At 44.9% G+C, this 10,160-nt stretch overlaps 1 long non-coding RNA gene across 1 annotated transcript; it reads left to right on the top strand.

Annotated features, from left to right (window-relative positions):
• Window positions 1–6,885: 6,885 nt before the first annotated feature.
• Window positions 6,886–8,135, top strand: LOC148146056 (uncharacterized). Its single transcript, XR_015761027.1, has 2 exons — window positions 6,886–7,011; window positions 7,707–8,135. It is a non-coding gene; the product is annotated as an uncharacterized LOC148146056 (long non-coding RNA).
• Window positions 8,136–10,160: the final 2,025 nt, after the last annotated feature.

Below are 10,160 nucleotides of genomic sequence, written 5' to 3' on the forward strand. Positions count from 1 at the left end.
ATTGGCGCAGGAAGGCATCACACAGTGCCTGGGCGCCCCAGTGACCCCCTTGGTGTAGACGGGCAATAATGTCCCGCGTCAACGGTCGATTCAGTAGCTGGCGGCCATCGGGTAAGGTCCACTTCCCTTCCCTATCCTTTGTACCCCCCAGAGACGCAAGAAGAGTTTCTTCTTTGTGAGTGAACGTGGGCACTTCGGTAATTTCAGATATCTGGGGAATCCTTACCAGGCAGTTTATTACTTCCTTCCCCATCCCGGCCAATTTTGCCTGTTCATCTGCCAATTGGTTCCCCAGGGTCTCTATTTTATCGTCTTTCTGGTGCCCTTTCACATGCACTACAGCAATCTCTTGTGGCAGCAACAAATCCTCCAAGATCATGGCTACCAGTTCCTCGTGGACCAACTCCTTTCCTCTACTATTTATCATTCCCCTTTCCTTCCAGATCTTCCCAAAGGTGTGTACTACCCCAAAGGCATACTTAGAGTCAGTGTATATCGTCCCGGCTATTCCCTTTAAATTCCTCAAAGCCCGGTGCAAGGCGTACAATTCGCATGTTTGTGCGGACCAGGCATTCGGTAGCCGTCCACTTTCCACTAATTCCCAACCAGTCTCACTAATGACTGCATAACCGTTGTGTCTTTTCCCATCTATCACCCGAGAGGACCCGTCAATGTACCACCGCCTTCCTGCATGTAAGGGGGTGTCCCTCAGATCTTCCCTCACTTTACTCTGGTACTCTATTATGTCTGAACAGCAATGTTCCAGTTCCTCCTCCCCTTCCCTAATCCATTTGTTCACGCTCCATTTCATACATCCCTTCTCGCTCCCTTTTAAACTCGGGACAATCCCTTTTGAAGTGTCCCAGTTTCCCGCAATGGTAACATCCAGCCATTGGAGGCCGCTCAAATCCATAAGATCCTCCTCTCTCACCTCTGCCCCGTCTCGCTCCTCTCCCTCTCCGACTTTCCCTCGACCTTCCTCTTTCCACCCCATAACCTCCCTCCCCCATTCCGGTGGATTTACAAGCTTCCCGTACGGCTGCCACCATCATTTTTGTCTTCTGTTTCTCCCTTACTACATCCCTCTGAACGTACACCTTCTGTGCTTCCCGCAATAATTCCGCAACGTCTTTTTCAGCCCATTCCTCTATTTTCTGTATTTTCTTCTGAATGTCAGGCCATGATTTAGTCACAAAGTGCACCTTAAGCAAGCCCTTGCCTATTTCCCCATCGGGGTCTAAACCTGAATACTTTCGCATGGACTCCCGCAAACGGTCTAAAAACTCACTCGGGGATTCATCCTTTTTCTGTCCAACTTCGAATGCTTTCGCTAAATTCCGCTGTTTAGGCACGCAGGTTTTGATTCCCCTGATTATAAGGCTTCTGAGATCTGTCATATTGGCCCGTCCCCCCGCGTCGTTATGATCCCACCGGGGGTCCTCTAAGGGGTACTTCTGCTCTCCACGCTGAGGGCCTCCCTGATGCTCCTTATCCCAAATGGCCATTGCACTATTCCGGATCATAACAATTTCATCGTAATTAAATAATATTCTCATCATGGCCTGTAATTCGGCCCATGTGTATATACTGGGCCCCAGAAATTGGTCCAGTTGTATTCCCACACTGATGGGGTCGTCCAATAGACGGGGTAGTTCGTTACGGAGTTGCCGATATCCCCAGAATTTAAAGGTTGTACTACGAACCCAGTCCGTTCATTCCCAAACGGCACCTCTCGTAAGGGGTTCAGCTGTTCAATATTGTCACTCCTCCCAGCTCTCAATCCCTCTTCTCGGCCCCTCCGCATCTCGAGTCGGACCGATTTCCTAGTGCCTGGGGTGGGTTCTGCGCCCCCTCCTGTGCTCCCCCCAGCAGTCCCTGCCTCACTGGTCATAGCCTGCTGGGAATCGGACTTATCCATCGCAGGAGGGAGGTCCGCGCTGGACGCCTGGTCGTGCGCCTGGTCGTGCGCCTGGTCGTGCGCCTGGTCGTGCGCGGGTGGTATATACGGGGGCGGGGCAGACGGTGGCAAACCGTCGGTGAGGACGTCCCAAGGCTTCTGGGGCTTCCTCGGCTCTGTTTGGGGAATCAGAGGATAGAGACGCGTGGGACCCTCACTATCGCCTGCCAGCCAGGCGGCGGCGTATTTGCTCTCTTCTGGGTCAAACGGTTGTTTTCTGTTAACATATACATTTAGGATTTGACACACCCAGTCTTCATCAGATCCATATTCGGGCCAAACTACCGAGGGGGCGCGGATAGGTTCCTTGGTCCATATAAAACAACAATATTTTATCATGGTCTCTTTCTTTAAGTCCCTTGTCCTACTACTGTCCGTCCATAGACTTAACTTCCTACCTAATGGACTATCGGGGGGTATTTCTTTCCCATTTGCAGTCTTCCCTGACTTCTCCTTAATAAATTCAGAAGTCTGATTTCCCATGGTCTATCTTCGGTCCTGGTCTTAAACGCCTAAAACGTTTTCACAGATGACCGTCAAAACCACAATTTCCTGTGGCTTATCTTCGGTCCTGGTCTTAAACGCCTAAAGCGTTTTCACAGATGACCGTCAAAACCACGTGGCCAACAAGGAAGAACAAAAAAAATCTCTTACCTTGATCCGTGCACGGAGTTGTCTGGCCTGTTTAAATGTGTGTACCCCGCGTATAGTCACTAACCAGTCGTCCCAGCACTCGTCCGTGTGTTCCTTTTCCAGGATTCAAAATTATTTTTAATGAGCCGGGTCACTCTCTTGGCCGACGGCTGACGGACCAAGCCGATCCAGTGAGCAGTATAAATATATACCAGACGCGTCTTTTTGTATCAGACTTGATCCACGAGCCGAAGAGAGAGCCCCGGCAATAATTATTGCATCCCGGGCGAGACCCCCAATTGTGCAAGATAGGGACCTCTGCGACCCCCCATCAGGCACTCTGCTTCCCTTCCCAAGAACAAAGACACGGAGGAGTTCGTCCAAAACTATGTATTCAGTTCTGCAGAACCGGGTGTTACCTCAATGGCTTCCCACGAGGCACACACACAGATTGTAATCCCCGCGCATTATATACATGTAGTAATGGGCTGGGCCTTCTACTGTCTCAGCCAATGGGTGTCAAAGTTCCCCACTGTCCTCCCTGATGGATGAGATTATTTGGTTCATCACCCAGCCAATCAGTGTTTGAGTTCACCGTTCTCCCTTATATGGATGATGATGTACAGCCATGGGTTGTGGGCAGTCCCTCAGCCACGAGGAAAGCTGTTTCCATTGTTCCATTCATGAAAATCTAGGGGAGTATCTGCTGGTGCTTACTACAGGGTAGAAAGGACTAAAATGGTGGCTTTGTACTTACTATGTGCTTACTACAACAGTTAATGATTTAAAAATTACACCACCCCTTACATCATCAACATTGTATTATCTTAAATACAAAAGGGACAGACAGAGAGAGAGGTGTTTGATCCCATTTTAATGGCTTCATCCCGAAAACAACAGAGACCCCATTGCAGAGATACACATAAACATAGATTCCTGCAGTAACATGAACACACACTAGACACAAACACATAGATAGGTACAAAGACAGACACAGATACATATAATCAAAAAAGTACTGTAATACATACACGAACACACACACATATACCTTCAGACACACACAGTCATTCACACAGATGCACAGACACACACAGATACAGAGATAGAAACCTACACAGATTGACACAGAAACACACAGGCATACACATTCAGACTCAGATATTGTCAAGGACAGCAAAAGTGAAGCCACTAATAAAATTCCTCATTCCAAAAACTAAATGAGAAATCAGTAGATTTTTTGGAATGTGAGAGTTTACTGGAAATGTGTGCATAATTTCAAATAAAGAGCTGTGCCTTTGTTATGAAGGTGTTAAAGTGTACTGTACCTTTAGGAAAGTATCTGACTGCACCGAGTGTTCTGAACAAGATACAATGAAACCTTTTAATCCAGCAGCTAGAATAGTCGGTTGGATACAAAAAAACAAATGTGAATTAGGCCAATCAGTTTAAATTATACACCAAAAAAACCCCAAACTCCAATCAAGTTTGAATCTAGTATATCGACAATATTAAAAGCTGATTACAAAATCTGGTGCTTGAGGATATAAAACCAGGAAAACGTGAACAGTTGAGAGAGAACTGCCAAGCCACCAATAAATGCAGACTGCCCACACAATAGGTCTCTTAAAGGTACACTTATCTATCAACGACCTGTGAAAGAGAAATTCTAAGAAGAAAATCTACAGAGGAAGATACAAATGGCAGATCTGACAGCTGCCTGGTTTTGAAATTTGGATTTTTGTAAATCTTAATCAGAGGTTTTATTGGACTAGTATTATAAAAGGGAAAGTAACAATAGGAGATGTAAATGGTTATTAGTTAATTATTTTCTGTTATACTTTCAGAAATAAAGTTGTTACTTTTTACTTTAACTAGTTCTTGGCCTCTCAAATTTTCGCAGATTACCACACTGAGTAAATCATTTTGTATTACAGGTTTAAATTAGCAGAGGGTTCACCCCATGTTGCAACACCTTTAACAAATCTGTGAAGGAAACTAACAAAAAAGTAGTCTGGTTAGCAGAATGCGAAGCATCCTTTGTAAGGATGAAAGCAATTTGAATGAATGAACCAGTGTTGGCCATTCCTGATTTTTCCAGCCTTTTCAAAATGGCATTTGATGCTGATAACTTGGAGTTGTGTGCTGTCTTGTTCCAGTACGATGAATCAGGAGTAGAGAAACCCATAGGGTACTTCTCATGGGAACAATATCAGTTATAGGAAAAATACTGTCCTTGAGAAGAAGAGGCTGTCGGATTGCTGTTGGCTTTTCAATACTTTGAAGTCTACATCTGACAAGGATTAATGAAATGCAAAGTTACACTGATCAAGACCAACTAGCCTTCATTGAGAAGTTTAAAATGAAGCAAGGCTAATCCAATGGAGTCTTTTGCTGCAACCATTTAATGTAAAGATCGTACACATTGCTGGAAAACTTAACGTAATTGCTGATGTATTGTTCCAAGGTGAGAAATAATAAATGGATTGCAGTCAGTGAAGTAGCACCACCCAGAAAGTTTGTGATTTCTAATAAACCTATTGGACTATAACCAAGTGTTGTTTTAGATTAGATTACCTACAGTGTGGAAACAGGCCCAACAAGTCCACACCGACCCGCCGAAGCGCAACCCACCCATACCCCTACACTTGCCCCTTCACCTACCACTGCCAGGCAATTTTAGTATGGCCAATTCACCTGACCTGCCCATCTTTGGACTTTGGGAGGAAACCGGAGCACCCGGAGGAAACCCACGCTGACACGGGGAGAATGTGCAAACTCCACACAGTCAGTCACCTGAGGCGGGATTTGAACCCAGGTCTCTGGTGCTGTGAGGCAGCAGTGCTAACCACTGTGCCACCGTGCCGCCTCTAAAGTGTTGTGCGACTTCTAACTTTGTTCACCCGAGTCCAACACTGGCACCTTCATGTCACAATGAACCAAAGACATCTCTTTACATACAATTATATTTACATGCATTTAAGGTGGATTCGATAACTGAAATGACTTCCATTTACCTTCAGAAGGAAGATATCAGACAGTGGTCTTGCCCCACTGAGCCTTGGTAGCAGCTATCCCAAGCTTTAGTGTGCTCTTCAGCAAGTAGTCCTGGACCTTAAGACGTGTCAGTCTGCAACAGTCAAGGTCACCTCCTTGTTCTGGAAGACCAACAATTTTCGGACAGACAAAAAGAGCCTCTTTTACTGAATTCATGGTCCTCCAAGCGAAATCAATGTTTGTCTCGGAGCGTGTCCTGGACAACACACAGTAGAGCACAGAGTCCTGCATCACACAAGTGCTGGGAACACACCTTAACAGACACACTGCATCTTGCCTCAGAATTCCTTTGCAAAGACACATTCCAGAAGGAGATACTTACAGTCTCTACTCAACTTGCAGCTGCTTCCAGGGCAGAGTGTTTACTGGACAGAGTCCAACTCCAATGTTTGTTTTGTTTTCTTCATATGCTGTTGTACTGAATTGAAATTCTTTATTAACTATAGATGTATATATACTTGTTTTTATGAGTAAAGTATATTCTTGAAATAAAAAAATCATTCCTTCGGTATGAGACCTAAAACTGCTCACAATATTTCAAATACCTTAAACAGCCTGAGCAGTACATTCTGCTCTTCTATTCTAAAATTCTCAAACAAACCCTAACATTGTATTTTCGTTCCTAACTGCCAACTGAAGCTGCGTTTTAACATGAAGAGAATCCTGAACACGGACTAACAAGTCCCTTTGTGCTTCAGTTTTCCGAAGCCTTTCCCCATTTAGAAAACCGTCTCTCCCTCTCTCCTTCTCATCCCAGTGCATAACCTCACACACTTTCCCACATTGTGTTCCGCCTGGCAACTGAACTGTAAGAAAGTCCTGAACGAGGACTCCCCCCCGAGTACCCTCAGGTCTGGCAGTATCTGCCCAGAGAGAGATAAAGCTGAGACAACGTTTGGGGTCCGGGGGCGGCCGTCATTCGGAAGATCGCGCTTTGGGACTTGATGCGGCGACACACAATTTCTTCATCACTTTCACCTCTCTGCCTGTGGGAAGGAGTATTTTTCATTCTAAAACGTATTATTTTGTTTGGCGACACCGAAGTCGGCCCTTTTGTGTTTCTGTTTTCTCTCCTGAAAGGGTTGTTTCTCTTTAAAGAGTTTATCTTCTGAAGCAGCTGCTAACGGTCACTCGGGGCACGAGGCGGCCGTTAACCGCCAGCTCGCGCGCGGCGGGGGAGGGGGCGGGGCCTGGAGCTAAAATGGCGGCGGTCCCACCCAGAAAGGAAAAGGCTCAGAGGGAGAGCGGACTGTGTCAATAAACTACCGTTCCTGAAGGTAATGATGGTGGATATTGGGGGGGGGAGAGGAGAGGAGAGGTTCCGCTTTGGCCCCACTCCTTTCCCTGAACATGTCATCTTGCCGGTAAGTGGGGCCGGGCGGCCGCTACTGATTTTATTTTATATTTTCCTCTCTGACGCAGCCCAGAGGTTTGTATTTAAATTGGGCGGGATTCTTAACGAATGCATTGATTCTCCTGGATTAATTAGCATGTTATGGTTGATAATACCTTTTAGGAATGACCAGGAGACGCAGAGAATAAGCCATTATTTGCAAACAAAAGCTGTAGCTATCAGAGCCACCAACCCTGAAAGCCAACAGTGAGAGTACTCAGTGAGTTATGTTCTAAAAGCCAGGCTCTACCCCCGTTATATTTACATAACCAATCGCACTGAGCCTACATTTACTAATCAGACTCTGCCACAATTGTCCTCTGGATTGCTGCTGACCCCCACATTGTGCTGTGGTCATCTTTTCACCTTTTGTCACCTGACAGGCCGCAGTCGGGCAAGGCTGACTCGAGCATGCAATCCAGACCTTGCACTTATGTAACATCTCCACATGTATTAATTTGTAGTTATATATTCATTTTTACCATAGACGCTGTCCATATGGCCATTTCTACTACCTTTCAGACGTTCCCAATCCCTTTCCCACCCCTAAAACTGTAATAGCAGTGGTCCCCACCCTTATTATTTCTCCTGCACACCGTCCAACACAAAGTGGGAATAATTACTGTCTGTTTTTAATCTCTGATCCGGGAACTTCACTGTCCACAGGTTAGTGACAGCTACTGGCCGCAAGCGGGAACTGCAACCAACTCACGGAAATGTTCAGGGTCTGTCGGGGTAATGAAGCGGCTCATGTGAGCAAACGGACTCTGTACACAAAGCACTCAGATTGATGCACACGATTGGGAAATAAAACAGGAAAATCGACGTTTCAGACAAAAAGTCGATTTTCCTGCTCCTCGGATGCTGCCTGACCTGCTGGGCTTTTCCAGCACCACTCTGATCTAAACTCTGGTTTCCAGCATCTGCAGTCCTCACTTTTGCCCCGAGAAATAAAACAACCGATTGTACAAAATAAAGAATATTGTTTGGATACGTTTTGTTCAAAATTGAGCAGAATTTCGTAAAGAAAGAGCATTAGTGTGAAAGAGCATTAGTAGGAATAAAGAAAGTGTTAATTTATGTAAAAAGGTAAAACTCAGGATCTCTGGTTAGAGTTTATTTTAACCTTGAATAGATTTGACACATTAATCCTCCCTCCCCTTCTCAATAGACGCTGTTGGAACTGTTCAATGTTTCCAGCAGCTTATGTGATTATTTGAGGTTCCCAACAGGAGCAGTGTCTCACTTTTCGAAAAAAATTGCTGTGCTGCAATTAACATTTAAATAAGAATTGGGAAGCTGCAGAGGGGTAAACTTCAGAGTTGCTGAGTTTTGTTGCCCACTTCCACGTTGCAATTCATAGAAACCATCGTCATGACAAGTGAGGAGCAATCTGGATGGTTTTGTTTTCTCACAGAATAAAACATTCATATACTTTCAGAGAAAGTAAGGTGATAATGCCAGTTCATCTTCAAGTTCTTCTGTGCAAAATGGCTTTGAAAGCACCACCCTGTGATGTCTGGGAATCAAACGCGGGTTAACTGCTTGGAAGGGAGCTATACTTACCACTATACCACCATCGCTGTGCGACTGAATGGCTCTCAATTCTCAAACGCATTTAACAAGACCGTGATCATAAGTAATTGAACGTGACGAAAATAAAAACACGAATTTCTGGCGAAACTCAACAGGCCAGCCATCATTAGCATCAGAAATCTTCAGTTCTGAAAAAGAATCATTACACCCAAGAGTTTGACTCTGCTTTCTCCCCACAGATGCCAGACCTGTCGAATTTCACCAACATTTTCTTTATTAGTTTTGAAATCTCCAGTATGGACAGTTCTTTCCTTCAAATAGACCTGATGATGCATTGAGTACAGGAGTTGCAAAGACATGTTGCAGCTGTACAGGACATTGGTTAGGCCACTTTTTGAATGTTGTGTGCAATTCCAGCCTCCCTGTCAAAAGGATACTGTAAAACTTGAAAAGTTTCAGAAAAGATTTACCAGGATGTTGCCAGGGTTGGAGGGTTTGAGCCATATGGAGAGGCTTAATAGGTTGGGACTGAGGGGTGACATTAGAAGTTTATAAAATCATGAAGGGCATTAATAGGGCGAATATTTTTCTTGGATTTGGGGATTCAGATCTAGAGGTTATAGGTTTAAGAAGAGAGGGAAAAAGTTTAAAAGGGAACTTAGGGGCAACCTTTTCATGCAGAGGGTGGTGCGTGTATGAATTGAGCTGCCAGAGGAAGTGGTGGAGGCTGGTACAATTACAACATTTAAAAGGCATCTGGATAGGTAAATGGATTGGGAGGATTTAAAAGGATATTGGCCAAACTGCTGGCAAATTAACTTAGGATGTCTGTTAGGCATGGACGTGTTGGACCGAAGGTCTATTTCCGTGCTGTACATCTCTCCGGCTCTATGACCTATTGAAGGGGATACTGGGTCAGATGATCATCTACCTCGGAGGCAGAGGTGAAGCAGCATAGAATTGATGTGGAAACTTGATTCGGCCCAAAAGGTCCACACTAATTCTTCGAACAGCATCCCGCCTAGACTCACCCCCTTACCCTGTAATCCTGTATTTCCCATGTATGATCCATTTTACCTACACATCCCTGAATATTATGGGTAATTTAGTATGGCCGAGGTATCTAATCTGCACATCTTTGGACTGTGTGAGGATACCGGAGAAATGGATTCAGATGAGTATCCTCAGGGATTGACAATATTAAAGGTTCACTGACGTTAGAATGAAGTGCTGTCTGCTCATCTGTCCCAAATAATCTGCCCCTTTCTCTGACGTTCTATCCTTGTGTTTCATATTCCCAAATATACCTAATAAGGGAAATCAGGAGGGCAAAAAGGGGATGTGAGAGAGCTCTGGCAAATAGGGTTGGGGAGAATCCAAAGGAATTCTATAAATGCATCAAGGACAAAAGAGTAACCAAGGAGAGAATAGGGCCCCTCAAAGATCACAAAAACAATCTTTGTGCACCTGCAGGCGATGAGGGGAGATGTTGAAGGACTATGTTGCATCAGTGTTTACTGTGCAGAAGGACATGGAACATATAGAATGTGGGAAAATAGACTTCGATATCTTCAAAAAATGTCC

This window comes from Chiloscyllium plagiosum, unplaced genomic scaffold, assembly GCF_037043375.1.
Source record: "Chiloscyllium plagiosum isolate Xiang-an unplaced genomic scaffold, Cpla_swu_hap1 HiC_scaffold_22, whole genome shotgun sequence".
In the NCBI taxonomy this organism is placed as follows: domain Eukaryota; kingdom Metazoa; phylum Chordata; class Chondrichthyes; order Orectolobiformes; family Hemiscylliidae; genus Chiloscyllium; species Chiloscyllium plagiosum.